We start from the raw sequence: 15,758 nt of genomic DNA, 5'->3' as shown, positions 1-15,758 counted from the left end.
ATGTGTGGGTATTTGACGTATATAAATCCTGCATTTCTCTGTCAAGTAGAATAGAATTGACACACATGACATGATTATTTGCTGCATGGCACTATTTTAGAACTGATGATGATAGACTGCTTTTGAACTTATATTGCACATGTAAGTGAGCTTGGGGTGGAAGATCCTTGAGGACCCCTTGCCTTACTGAGATTTCTTGTTTAGAGATCTCAGCCCACGTTTGAGGAATACTTAGCAGGAGGCCAGAGCTTAGTTGATGTTTAGTGTTGTTCATATTATGCTAGCATGACTGGATTGGATGCTGTTTATGTTTTCCGCCTTTATCTTTTTGTTGCTGTTGAGTTGAGACTTATGTGGGCTTTGTTGCCTTATTTGGGGTGAGCATGGGAGTTCTCCATGCCACCATGTTGTTAGTACTTTTGAGTTGAATTGTATAAACTGCTAGTTGGTCCAATCTACGTGTTGTAGCTCCGTGACTAGAGCCATACTTATGTTATTTTAATTGACGAGGTTTTCCAGTTAGCTGTTTATTGCAATATTCATACAGGCGATGTTTTGAAAATGGTTAAGTAATCAAGTTGGTAATGATTAATGGCATGATAATTGAAAAGAAAAAGATATTCCGCATTTTTTCATTAAGCGCAGCTTAATACGATAGTGATAACATTACCGAATATATACGAGGTGTTACAATCGAATTCTTCAACATTAGAAGTAACTAATTAACTTTTAGATTGGACGTTTTAATTTTCTGCACTTTATACATTCTTCAAAAATATTTTTCTGCATTAAAATTCTGCATCAATTTTCTGCGTATTTATTTTTCTGCATTCTTTGTTTATTTTTATTATTTTTCTGTTTTCTGTTTTTTGTTTCTATTTTTTTCTGCACATCTTTTCAATCTTAGTTTATGCGAGGTACTCTTAACCCGCGAATCTTGCAGTTTGATCCTGAGATAGAAAAGACATAAAGGAAACTTAGGAAGGACGGAAAAGCAAAGGAAGCGAAAAGAAACAAAGGCAGAATCAAGTTCAACAGAACCTAAGGAGGAACCAATGGCAGAAAACAATCAACTCGCACGAAGGACGTTGGGAATTACATGACCCCAGCTCGAGTTCCACAGACGACGACCATTGTTAGACCAAACATAGAGGCTAACAACTTTGAGCTGAAGTCGGCACTGCTGCAACTAATTCAAAAAGAACAGTTCGCTGGGGGAAGCACAGAGAACCCCTATAGTCATCTTAATAACTTGTTACTTTACTGTGATAAATTAAAAGTGAATGGAGTTCCTCGTGATGCTATCTTGCTCAGGCTATTTCCATGCTCACTGAAGGATGAAGCAAGAGATTGGCTGTAGTCTCTACCTGAAGGAAGCATAACCAATTGGGATGACTTAGCAAGAAAATTCTTGGCCAAATTTTTCTCAGCTTCAAAGATGGCAAGGTTCAAGGCGAAGATCACTGCTTTTGAACAAAAAGAAAGCGAATCTTTGTACGAGGCTTGGGAACGATTCAAAGGATCACTCAGGAAGTGTCCTCAACATGGAATTGAAGCATGGGAGAAAGCAAGAATCTTTTTCCAAGGGATGACATCCAGCACAAGAACACTGGTAAATGTTGCTGTAGGAGGCTCCTTGAAAACAGAAACTCCAAAGGAAGCGCTAGAATTGTTGGAATCCTTAGCTTCTCAAGAATTTGACAATGCCCCTGCCCCAGTCACCCAAAGAAGAGCAGGAATTATGAATCTCGACGGCTATGATGCACTCTTAGCCCAAAATGAACAAATGCTACAAATGCACAAGAAACAACAAGAATAATTAGATGCTCTTAATAAAAAATTTAATCTTTCTCAAGTTTCTTCTGTTAATAATTCTAATATTAAATGTGGTATTTGTGAAGAGGCTCATGCAACTGAGGATTGTGATTACATAAGAACAACTGAAAAGCCACCAGCGGAGGTCAATGGAGTCTGGTATGATCAAAAGAACCAGAACAATCCAAGAAGAAATCAATATGGTAATCAAGGGTGGAAGAATCCTAACCAACACCCTTGGTTGAGTTACAAATCAAACTACCAGTTGAACCCTCCTATGCCATTGCAACACAACCTCAGAGCACCACTTCAGAATAGGAAAAGGCTTTTGCACAGCTGACCAAGACCACATCCGACTACATTCAAAATGCAGATGCCTTCAGAGATGAAACAAAAGCTTCATTCCGGAATCAAGAAGCTTCGATCCGGAACTTGGAGACTCAAATTGGTCAGCTGTTAAGGCAGTTCACTGAAAGAACTCAGGGCACCTTTCCAAGTAACACCGACATGAACCCAAAAGCACAACGTAATTCAATTGTCACAAGAAGTGGGATCGTGATTCAGCCTGTGGAAAAGCCACCAGTTGAAAAGAAGAAAGAAGCCGAACCTAAAGCTGAACCTGAAGTTGAGAAAGAGAAAGAAGAAGATGCAGTAGAAGCTGAAAAGAGTAGTCCAGAGAAGAAGCTATTCAAATGGGAGAAAAAGAAAGCTCTGGACAGGCAACCAAAAGCGGCAGACCCGTCTCCATATGCAAAAGTTCCATACCCTCAGCGGTTGAAACAAGAGGTCCAGAAACAACAATACACCAAATTTCTAGATATTTTCAAGAAGCTGCAAGTCAATATTCCATTCGCAGAAGCCCTAGAAAGCATGCCGAACTATGCGAAGTTCATGAAGGACCTTCTATCAAAGAAACGCAAGTTGAAGGAATGCGAAATGGTAGCCCTGACAGAGGAATGCAGTGCAATCATCCAGAAGAAACTCCCTCCCAAACTGAAAGATCCAAGCAGCTTCAGTATTCCTATAGCCATAGGGAATATTGAAGTAGGAAAAGCATTATGTGATTTGGGAGCAAGTATAGATCTGATGCCACTATCCATGTGCAAAGCTCTTGGAATCAAAGAGCTAAAGTCGAATACAGTTTCTCTCCAGTTAGCTGACAGATCGATCAGACAACCAGATGGGGTAATTGAGGATGTTTTAGTTAAAATTGACAAGTTTATCTTCCCTGCAGATTTTGTAATTCTGAATATGGAAGAAGACGCCGAGATTCCCCTATTGCTTGGAAGGCCATTCCTAGCCACCGCAAGAGCAATGATCGATGTGGAGCAAGGGAAACTGATGCTTAGAATGAACGAAGAAACAATCACCATTGATGTCTTCGAATCAATGAAACATCCATCAGACGGAGGAGACTGTTTTATGATTGACATAATACAAGAAGCAATTGATGATACTATGAAAGAGGAGAGAGTTCCCGACACGAGTTAGAACAAATCAATGAAGAAGTTGAAATAGCTAATAAAGAACCAGTGGTGGAAGAGTTAGAAAGAAAGAAAGATGACATCCCTCTTGGAGCACCTAAGGTGGAGCTTAAGGAATTACCTCCAAATCTGAAATATGCTTTCCTTGGTGACAACAACTCTTATCCAGTCATTATCAATGATGAGCTATCAACCGCAGAAGAAGAAAAGCTTCTCGAAGTGCTGAAGAAACATAAAGCTGCCATAGGATGGTCCTTCTCTGACTTGAAAGGTATAAATCCTTCCTTTTGTACTCATAAAATTCTAATGGAGGATGATATTAAACCTGTGAGGCAGCCGCAAAGGAGACTCAATCCAACCATGAAAGAGGTGGTAAGGAAGGGGGTAGTTAAACTGTTAGATGCAGGTATGATCTACCCTATATCTGACAGTGAATGGGTAAGTCCTGTACAAACGGTACCCTAGAAAGGTGGAGTCACTGTGGTAAGAAATGAGAACAACGAGTTGATTCCAACAAGGACAGTCACCGGGTGGAGGATGTGTGTTGACTATAGAAGACTTAATACAGCCACTCGGAAGGACCACTTTCCCATACCTTTCTTGGACCATATGTTGGAGAGACTAGCTGGCCATGCCTTCTGCTGCTTCCTGGATGGGTACTCAGGCTACAATCAAATAGCAGTAGCTCCAGAAGATCAAGAAAAGACAGCATTCACATGTCCTTACGGAGTCTTCGCTTATCGGAGGATGCCCTTCGGCTTCTGCAACGCTCTTGCAACTTTTCAAAGGTGCATGCTTTCCATCTTTTCTAATATGATTGAAAAATCTATTGAGATCTTTATGGATGACTTTTCTATTTTTGGCCCCTCTTTTGACATTTGTTTAGAAAAGTTATCTTGTGTTTTACAAAGATGTCAAGAGAGCAATCTTGTTTTAAATTGGGAAAAATGCCACTTAATGGTAAAAGATGACATAGTTTTGGGACACAAGGTGTCCAAAGAAGGTATAGAAGTTGATAGAGCTAAGATATCTATCATTGAGAAACTTCCCCCTCTAACGTTAAAGGCATTCGAAGTTTTCTCGGGCATGCAGGTTTCTACAGACGCTTTATCGAAGACTTTTCCAAGATAGCAAAGCGACTATGCAAGCTGTTGGTCAAGGATGAGGAATTCAACTTCACAGATGAATGTTTGGTTGCATTTAATATTTTAAAGGATCAATTGACCACTGCACCTATAATCACTGCACCCGATTTTACTTTACCTTTTGAATTAATGTGTGATGCTAGTGATTATGCTATAGGAGCTGTCTTAAGACAAAGAAAGAATAAATTGTTGCATGTTATTTATTATGCTAGTAAAATTCTGAATGATGCACGAATGAATTATGCAACCACTGAAAAAGAATTACTAGCAGTTGTCTATGCATTTGATAAATTTAGTCCATATTTGCTGGGGTCTAAAGTAATTGTTTACACTGATCATGCTGCTTTAAAGTATTTGTTGAATAAGCAGGATGCAAAGCCACGATTACTTAGGTGGATGCTGCTCCTTCAAGAATTTGAAGTGGAGATCAGAGACAAGAAAGGTGTAGAAAACTTGGTGGCTAATCACCTCTCCCGAATTCAAGAAAAAGATCTTCAAGACGGACCTGAGCTGAAGATCAGAGAGGAGTTTCTCGATGAGCAAATTATGGCTATAAATGTTATCTCGGATCCGCAACCGAAGGAAGTAAAGACCACAAATACACCTCCATGGTTTGCAGATTTCGCAAATTTTAAAGCAGCAAGAGAAATTCCAGTAGACTTCACATGGCAACAAAGAAAGAAGTTTTTACATGATGTCAAGAAATACTTATGGGATGAGCCTTTCCTTTTATACAGATGTGCTGATGGAGTAATAAGGCGGTGCATTCCAAAAGAAGAGATGAAAGACATCATGTGGCACTGTCATGGTTCCAGCTACGGTGGACACTTCGCAGGAGAAAGAACAACCGCAAAGGTTTTAATGAGTGGCTTCTATTGGCCAACACTCTACAAGGATGCAAGGAAGTTCGTGGAATCATGTGATAGATGTCAAAGAACGGAGAATATCTCTAGGAGACATGAAATTCCCCTCAACAATATATTGGAGGTTGAAATCTTCGATGTATGGGGAATAGACTTCATGGCACCTTTTCCTCCTTCCTACGACAACAAATACATCCTTGTTGCGGTTGATTACGTCTCCAAGTGGGTTGAGGCTGTTGCCCTTCCTAATGATGATGCTCGGGTGGTCATTGCGTTCTTAAAAAGAAATATATTCGTTCGATATAGAGTACCGCGAGCAATCATAAGTGACGGAGGAACTCACTTTGACAATAGACAAGTGGAATACGTACTAGCTAAATGCGGAGTGAAGCATAAGATTGCAACACCATACCATCCGCAAACAAGTGGTCAAGTGGAGATATCCAACCAAGAGCTGAAGCGAATATTGGAGAAGACAGTTGGAAGTTCAAGAAAAGACTAGTCCAAGAAGCTTGATGATGCACTGTGGGTATACCAGATTGCCTTTAAGACACCAATAGGTATGTCCCCTTTCCAATTACTGTTCGAAAAAGCTTGTCACTTATCGGTAGAATTGGAACACAAAGCACTATGGGCAATCAAGAACCTGAACTTCGAGACCGCAGTTGAAAAACGATTACTTCAACTGGATGAGCTCGATGAGTTCAGACTCTCTGCATACGAGAGTTCTAGTATGTACAAAGAGAAGACGAAGAAGTGGCACGACAAAAAGATCCTACCCAGAGACTTTAAGGTGGGGAATCAGGTATTAGTTTTTAACTCTCGTCTTCGTCTTTTCCCTGGGAAATTAAAGTCCCGATGGTCGGGACCGTTCATCGTAAAGAACATGAAATCATATGGAGCAATGGAGATCAGTCCGCTGGATTTCGATAGGAGCTTCACAGTGAATGGTCAACGATTGAAACTATATATGGGAGGAGAAATAGACAGGGGAACAACCACCGTTGCCCTTGTAGAGGTAACTTGAACCAGGCACGTCAGGCTCGTGACGTTAAACAAGCGCTGACAGGTAGGCAAACCCATGATTTACTGTTTCATTTTAAATTTTAGTTTATTTTGATTTCAAGAAAAGAAAACAAAAAGAGATAGATAAGTGCGACCAAGGTCGTGGCTAGGTTCAGGAAGCAGACTCAAGAGGCTAAGGTATGAAAATTTAAGATTAAAATATAAAAATGTCCCTGCCTTATAGCGTTTTGGCGCTCATCTGAACGCCAAAACGCCACAGGAGAAAGCAAAAATGAGTTCGAATATCACGTTTTAGCGGCCACATGCGCCCTAAAACGTGCTAAAAAAAGGGAAAATATCACAATTGTCACTGCCCTTAAGCGTTTAAACGCTAATCTGAGCGCCAAAACGTTCTGGATGGGCCAAAAGAAAGCTTTGAAGATCACGTTTTGGCGTGCTCCTGGGCGCCAAAACGCGTTCATATGCTCACAGGGCCTAGCTCTCTGCCTTAGAGCGTTTTAGCGGCCAATCTGCGTGCTAAAACTCACGCGGCCCCAATTTTTAAAAAGGGTTTTTAAATCCCCCCCATTCTGCACACACAATCCTCTCACTCTCATATACATTCTCTGCACTCCAATAGCTGCCCATCTCCCTCAAGCACTTTCTTTCATCTTAAACACAAGAATATCCAGGTAAATTCTTCTTCTTTATCTTGAATCATTACATTGCTAAGTTTTAAATTTTACTTTCGATTCAAATGAGCCTAGGGTTTCAAATGGATACACATCTTTCGAACAAGAACTAGGGCTCTAAAAAATTGTGATGTTGCTGATAAATAAGTTAAAATTTAACTTGATTATGATTAAATTGGATGATTGCTGTGTGTATTATGAATTGGGATTTATGCCTACATATGCATATATGTCAGTTTCGATGCATTCAAGTGAAGCACATCACATGTTTGATAAAATGCCCCAACTAGTGGAAAGACAATAAGGCATGATTCCTAGGACAAACCGTGAGTAGGTGCTGTGATATGTTCCTTGATGATAGTACACTTTAATTCAATTTGGAAAAGGAACCTTAGAATGAAAATGTACATCTATAATTGCGCTTACCGATTTTTAGAATAGGTTTTACCAATTGTGTACATGATATCATGAATTACAAGTTAGCACAATTAGGTAGCAGACCAAAAATTAGTTCCAAAAAGGCTTCCAACATGAGGATGGCAAGGAACATTTTCCAATTTATTTTAGCTGGTTAATACATGTTGCACATTTGCTTATGTAATCTTTGTGATTGCAAAATCAATACTGAAATATTGAATAGGAATGTATTGACCATCATGATTGAAATTGGAAATACACAGATAGAAGCTTCAAACTGAAAAATCCTGCAATTGATTCATGAAATGCGATTTGACTTGGAATATTTTTTCTGAATTTCAGGACATGTCTACTAGGAGAAAAAATCCTAAGCGGACCAAGGTGAACCCACGAGGTGAATCCAGTTCTTGGCCAGCAACTGAAGCTGGTTATGATGAACACCGGTTCTGGTCTGAAGCTCATGCTAACAGGTTCCAAGAGATGATCAAGAAAAAGCCCTTTGTCCGAGAAAGGGAATTTTATCTAAAGCAAGGCCAGCACCCAGACTTCTACAATATAATGGTGGCCAATGGATGGAGGAAATTTGGAAGACTACCCATAGCAGCTATAGAAGAACTGGCTAGAGAATTCTATGCCAATGCTTACACAGTTAAGCAGGGGACGAACAGGGAGTATGTTAGTTATGTGAGAGGCAAGGAGATACGATACAATGCCACTGCAATTCAAGCAATTCTTCAGACTGCTAACCATGACAGAACTACACAGAGGACTTGCAGGTTTCAAACAAAACTTGCAACCATTGAATATGAGAGAAATGATCCTTTTGGTGTAGCTGAGCCGGTTCTCCGGGGTATAACACTTCCCGGAGAAAAGTGGGACCCAACAAAAGACCACAGCCAACCAAAGCGGATCTGGTTAAAGCAGCTGAACAATGTGGCTAAGGTATGGCATCACTTCATAAACAGCAACATCATGCCAAGCTCGAATCAAACTGAGATTGTGGTGAAAAGAGCTGTACTGATTTATACTATCATGGAGGGACTGCAGGTGGATTTGCCTAGGATACTAGCTGATAACATCTATAAGTTGGCCCACAAAAAAGACTAGCCGCCATTGGACATGCTTCTCTGATGCAGAGTTTATGTACTGATATGAACCTCACCAAGAATAGTGAGACCCAAGACCAATTTAGTTAGGATCGTTTCTTTAATTAGGAATTTAAAACAAGAAATAAAGAACCTTGACCCGTTATCTATGGAAGATAAGAACCAAAGGTATAAGAAGGTTAAAGATGCCACACTCAAGAAAGAAGAAGGTGAGTGATAAGTCTGGTTTTAACGCCACAAGAACAAACTTCTTGATGATAAGTTCAGAGTTCTAGATAAGAACCAAAGAGAATAAACCTCTCTATTATATTATAACTTCAAAATCTGATTACAAGAGTTATATCCTCCCTTATTTATACTTGGAACATCCCTCCAAGAATAGGAAAAGACTTTGCAAATGAAAAGACACTAATTTAAAGTTGACAACTTGGAAAAAGGAAAAGACTCTAATCAGCCCACTAAACATTAATGACGTTGGAAATGTGAATCAACCCCACTAAGCATTAATAACATTGAAAATGCTTTCAGCCCACTAAACATTAATTGACATTGGAAATTGCTACTCATTCCACTCAACCTTCCTTGCATTGATGACATTGACTAAATTCTGATTATGAATAAATTTGGGCTTGATGTCTTCATGATTAGCCCACATTTGTTGGATCAACCTACTAAGAGCTTCTTTAAACTTCTTGGCCCTTGATCTTGTGATTGGCCCATTTGGCAATTGCAATGGATCACTAGGTGTTGTCTCCTTATTCTTATAATTCCCTCCCTCTTCAAAAGGATTTGTCCTCAAATCTGCACCTACATCAAAAAGAGATAAATCAGAAACATTAAATGTTGCACTAACATTGTACTCACCTAGAAGGTCAAGCTTGTAGGCATTATCATTTATCCTCTCAATCACTTGAAATGGTCCATCACCCCTTGGAAGCAGTATGGATCGTCTTTGGGCTGGAAATCTTTCCTTACTTATATGTAACCAAACCCAATCTCCTGGTTCAAAAACTACTTTCTTAAAAACCTCAGTCAATGGTGCTGCTAGGCTACTAAAAATCTTCACAAACAGTCTATGAAAATTAGCTAGCCCATGAAAACTTCGAACTTCACTCACACAAGTAGGACTAGACCAATCTTGAATTTCCTTTACCTTTTCTCCATCCACCTCTATCCCTTTAGAACTAACAGCAAAACCAAGGAACACAAGCTTGTTAGTACAAAAAGAACATTTTTTTAGATTATCAAACAACTTCTCTTTCCTCAAAACATTTAAAAGAAGTTTTAAATGCTCAACATGCTCATTCAAGTTTTTGCTATAAATCAGAATGTCATCAAAATATACAACCACAAATTTTCCAAGGAATGCACGCAAAACATGATTCATCAATCTCATAAAGGTGCTGGGTGCATTAGTTATACCAAATGGCATAACCAACCATTCATACAACCCATATTTTGTTTTGAATGCTGTTTTCCACTCATCACCTTCTTTCATTCTGATTTGATGATATCCACTCCTAAGATCAATTTTAGTAAAAACACATGCACCATGCAACTCATCTAGCATATCATCAATTCTAGGAATGGGATGTCTATACTTTACAGTGATATTGTTGATGGCGCGACAGTCAATGCACATCCTCCAAGAACCATCTTTCTTAGGCACAAGCAATACCGGAGCAGCACATGGACTCATGCTCTCACGCACATGTCCCTTTTGCATAAGCTCATTAACTTGCCTTTGGAGTTCCTTTGTTTCTTCAAGGTTGGTTCTATATGTTGACCTATTTGGAATTATTGCCCCTGGTATGAAATCAATTTGGTGCTCTATACCCCTTATTGGTGGTAAACCATCGGGTATTTCTTCAGGGAACACATCATCAAAATCCTGCAAAACAGAAACAATTGCACTAGGCAAAGAAGAATAAACTTCATTGGTGTTAAAGCAAGCCTCCTTATACAATAGTACAATCATAGGCTGTTTTAGGACCAATGCTTTGTTAATCTCACCAACTTTCACAAAGAAGTTTTCTTTTTTTCTCTCTTTTCTTTTCTCACTACCTGAAACTTGTTTTTCACTCTCTTTTTCTCTCTGATTTTCTCTTTCTTTTTTCTGGCCACTCTTTTTTCAACCTTACTTGATCTTCATACACTTGCATTGGACTTAAAGGAGCAAGAGTAATGGTTTTGTTATTCATGACCAATGAGTATCTATTAGTGTACCCATCGTGCATCACACGTCGATCAAACTGCCATGGACGCCCTAAGAGAATATGCCCAGCTTGCATTGGCACAACATCACATAACACCTCATCCTTATACTTTCCAATTGAAAATGGAACTACCACTTGCTTGTTCACCTTGATTTCTCCACAATCATTCAACCATTGCAGTTTATATGGTTTAGGATGCTTCAGAGTTGCTAAATTTAACTTCTCCACCAAGCTAGTACTAGCAACATTTGTACAACTTCCTCCATCAATAATCATGGAACAAACCTTGTCCTTTACATTGCATCTAGTATGAAAAATATTTTCTCGCTACAACTCCTTATCTTCTTTAACTTGCACATTAAGAGCTTTTCTAGCCACTAAAAGCTCTCCTTCAACAGGTAATTCAATATCACTTGCATCTTCTAAAGAAGGCATAGATTCATTATCAGATTCAACTTCACTTTAAACATCACCATTATCTTTCAAAATCATGACTTTGTTATTTGGACATTGAGAAGCAATATGGACCCTTCCCAAACACTTAAAACATTTTATGTCTCTATTTCTAGAGGATTGAGAATCAGTTTTACCTTGGCTGGAAGTGTTTACAACTTGGTTGATTTTAGAGGAACCAACTGAAGATTTAAAATGAGGCTTCTCTTCATTTTTATTCCATGTTGGTCTTGAATGAGAAGTGGAATTCTGCCCCATACGCATGGTACCCTTCCTTTTGAGTTGCCTCTCCACCTTTATGGTCATATGCACCATGTCATCTAACTCCACAAAATGTTGTAATTCTACCACATTTGCAATGTCCCGATTTAAGCCAAGCAAAAATCTGGCCATAGTAGCTTCACGATCTTCATCAACATTGGCTCGAATCATGGTTGTCTCCATCTCCTTGAAATAGTCTTCAACACTTTTAGAACCTTGTGTGAGACTTTGTAATTTCTGGAACAAGTCCCTATGGTAGTGACTTGGAATAAATCGCCTTCTCATGACAGCTTTCATTTCCTCCCATGTTTCAATAGGTCTTTCACCATGTCTCCTCCTGTTTGACACAAATTAATCCCACCAAACAATAGCATAATCAGAAAATTCTATGGCAGCCAATTTTACCTTTTTCAACTCAGAGTAGTTATGACAATCAAACACCAACTCCATCTTTCTTTCCCACTCCAAGAAAGCTTCTGGATCATTTCTGCCTTGGAAAGATGGAATCTTCATCTTGATATGATGAGGACATAGGAGGTGGAATGACCAAGACAACAAACTTGGAGGACATACAAGGTCTTGGAGGCCCAATGACAAGAGCAAAAGCTAAAAAGGCTAAAGAGGCTCTAAATCTCTTGGTGACCACTTTACTTGAGACAAGCCCAAGTCTAAAGGAAGAAGAGCCCAAAATGATACACTTAATTCAAATTGAAGACCTTGAAGAATAAGCCTCAATGGATATGCATGAAGGCTTTACTTTACTTGGCCCAAATTCTGCACTTAATTTTTATTTTCTTATATTTAGTTAAACTTTTTGTAATAAGGCTTATAGGGCTGGATTATTGGGCTGTCTATTTTCTTTTATGTGTAAGCACTTTTAGGTTAAACTCAATATGGTTGTTGCCCACTATATAAGGGAACACCATGGCTTTTGAAGACGGATTTTGGAATATCAAGTTAACCTATTTTGGTGAGACTAGTTCTCTTGGGTTCTTTTGAGAATCTCTGAACTTATCAAGGGCATCAATCCTTGTGGCGTTCTTGGGCTTATCAATTCTTTGGAATTGTGGCGCCTACCTATAATCCTTAAACTCCAATTTCGTTCTATATTATCTTGGATTCATATCTCCCGAATTTCTTATCCTTTTCCGGTGATTCTTGTGCCAAAATCGTGATTCAGGAAGCCGTCTTTCACCTCATTTTGGAATCACCCAAATCCGAGGTACGTAGCGTGAGATAAGTTCTATTTTTAACAGTACGTGTTGGCGGCTGAATTTGGAGTTATAATTTTCCATTTCTAGTAGATCCATTCCTCCAATCCTATTGGGGGATCATATCATGATACTTCCTAGGTTATTATCAACCCTTTCTTCATTACGCACTCTTCTTCCTTCATTTCGACGTTCATTCTGCCTCATATCAACTGTAGAATTGGTGTCATCTTCATTTTGATGTTCTGAAGTTCTCGGTTGTGGCTCCCTTTGTTCAACTCTTTCAATTCTATCTTGCATTTCATCAAACCTGAAGTTCAATCTTTCAAATCTCTGTGTTATGGCTTCCAAGTAGAATTTGAAATCTTTAGGAATTTGAGCATCACCCTCTTGAGACATTTTTTTTAATCTGCAAAAAAAAACAAAAGTTAAAATATCCTCACAAACACACACCCTCACATGTTTCTCTCTCAATTAACAGCTCTCACTCTCGTGTTTCAAAATTAGGCTTTTACCCTCTTATAAGCTCACACATTCCTGCCCGTTAGGAGACTAGCTTTGATACCAAATGATAGGAACCTCACCAAGAATAGTGAGACCCAAGACCAATTTAGTTAGGATCGTTTCTATAATCAGGAATTTAAAACAAGAAATAAAGAACCTTGACCCATTATCCATGGAAGATAAGAACCAAAGGTATAAGAAGGATAAAGACGCCACACTCAAGAAAGAAGAAGGTGAGTGATAAGTCTGGTTTGAACGCCACAAGAACAAACTTCTTGATAAGGTCAGAGTTCTAGATAAGAACCAAAGAGAAGAAACCTCTCTATTATATTATAACTTCAAAATCTGATTACAAGAGTTATATCCTCCCTTATTTATACTTGGAACATCCCTCCAAGAATAGGAAAAGACTTTGCAAATGAAAAGACACTAATTTAAAGTTGAATCCTTGGAAAAAGGAAAAGACTCTAATCAGCCCACTAAACATTAATGACGTTGGAAATGTGAATAAACCCCACTAAGCATTAATAACATTGAAAATGCTTTCAGCCCACTAAACATTAATTGACATTGGAAATTGCTACTCATTCCACTCAACCTCCCTTACATTGATAGCATTGACTAAATTCTGATTATTAATAAATTTGGGCTTGATGTCTTCATGATTAGCCCACATTTGCTGGATCAACCCACTAAGAGCTTCTTTAAACTTCTTGGCCCTTGATCTTGTGATTGGCCCATTTGGCAATTGTAATGGATCACTAGGTGTTGTCTCCTTATTCTTATCATGTACAGAGGCAGGGGTGGAGATGCCCACTGAAGGAGATACCATTCCCTTGCGTCCCAAGATAGACGCCAAATATATTTCTACCTCTATAGGAGGATCCTCTGTAGAAGGAGATGATGACCCAGCGCCGCCACAGGAGATTCGTGGCAGGCCGAGACGCGCACCAGGACCATCTGCTCCAGCTGAGAGACCACCAGTTCTGACTACTGAGAGTTGTCTGGATGATCTCGAGACACAGATGGGATTTCTCAAGCGGCGCCTCAGGTATATGCAGCGGAGGGAGCAGGAGTATCAGACCTATACGGTGACATTTCACTGCCCTGCTCGACCTAATGGACCTCCACCTTTCCAGCCAGCGCCATATGACGGATCAGATGAGGAGGATACTTTTGATGCAGCCAGGAGGAGCGCATCGACAGCCCAGGCCTCGACTTCACATGCTGCAGAGGAGCCAGAGGAGGATGCCGATGCTGATGTCGGAAATGATGAGGAGGATGGTGAGGACACAGAGATGATCCCTGCCATTGTCCGAGACGCTGAGGATGATGACATGGACGACTGAGATATTAGCTCATTGCTACCACCCTTTTCCCATACCCTTTTTTTTATTTTGGTGATTTGAGATTAGCATTTTGATATGCTAAACTTGTGTTATGATTTCATACTTTCGCTTTTATGACTGATGAGTTTAGATTAATTCATGCTGTTTCAGAATAAGCGACTTGTTATGCTTAGCTGCACACGATTTTTTTTAGATTCAAATCTGTTGCTGAGGACAGCAACATTTAAATCTTGGAATGGAGAATGCGCGTTCCATCTAAGCACAATGGATTGAGCCGGAGGAATTTCATGAGTATATACAGAATACCGGCTGAGACAGGGAACTATCTCAAATCCCCTTTAATGCTTAAATTAATTTTATTTTTTTATGTAGTTTTTATGTCTTAATTGAAATTTAATTGTTTTTGAAAACCCCAAGTCACTGTTTTTGTGAAAATTCTAAAAAATTTTAAAAGTTTTCTCAGTGTCTTGATTGGAAAAATTAGTAATTGATTCAGAGGATAATGATGCACTTATACATATTCATTTTTTATGAACATCATTGCAATAAGTGACATGATTCATTGAATATATTGTTTGGTATTGAAGTTGTTTGAGAAAAAGAACATGATAATTACTGTGCATTCATAGTCGTGAGGTTTTGAGTCTATACAGAAAATTTTTATTGAGTGTGCATTCCACTGTTGAGATACTCTAGAACTTGCTTTGTTTCTTGATTGAAATAATCTGTGATATATTTTGTAGAAATGATAGAGGCATGTTCTTTCTCTAACTAGATGGCCAAATAGCTAACCTTTATTGATATTCCCTAGTTAAGCCCCCTTGAGCCTAGACTTTTTATTCATGAAAATAACCTTGAATGTGAAAAGCCACTCCCCCAAATAAATCTTCACTTTAATAGAAGAATAAATTCAGATTTGAAGTAAGGAGCGGATACAAGTTGTGGTTACAAGGTTGTGATGTCTAGAAGTACAAGTAGAACAAGAAGGGCAAAGCCCAAGGAAGAAAAATTGGTTGGAACAAGAAGGGCAAGCAAATTGCTCAAGGAAAAGAAAGGAAAAGAAGTGAAAAGCAAGAAAATATTCTTAGAAAGAAAACGACAAAAGAGAAAGGTTCAATGAAGAAGAATAAAGAACTGGAAAAAGAAAAGCTTTACAGCCGGAAGAAATGAACAACACTTATTCCTTTCCTTAAATCTGAATTTGATCTTAAACTTTTGTCCCAAATTCTTTCCCTTC

The 15,758-nt window shown here is 39.0% G+C and overlaps 1 non-coding gene across 1 annotated transcript; it reads right to left on the bottom strand.

Annotated features, from left to right (window-relative positions):
- Nucleotides 1-1,444: 1,444 nt before the first annotated feature.
- Nucleotides 1,445-1,551, bottom strand: LOC133289391 (small nucleolar RNA R71). The gene has a single exon (XR_009748490.1). It is a non-coding gene; the product is annotated as a small nucleolar RNA R71 (small nucleolar RNA).
- Between the last annotated feature and the right edge of the window lie 14,207 nt (nt 1,552-15,758).

The sequence above is a fragment of the Gastrolobium bilobum genome, unplaced genomic scaffold, assembly GCF_033153095.1.
Source record: "Gastrolobium bilobum isolate Gb01-03AN ecotype WA unplaced genomic scaffold, APGP_CSIRO_Gbil_v1 utg106920, whole genome shotgun sequence".
In the NCBI taxonomy this organism is placed as follows: Eukaryota; Viridiplantae; Streptophyta; class Magnoliopsida; order Fabales; family Fabaceae; genus Gastrolobium; species Gastrolobium bilobum.
The sequence above is the reverse complement of the archived record's forward strand: the minus strand, read 5'-3'. Positions and strand labels throughout refer to the sequence as shown.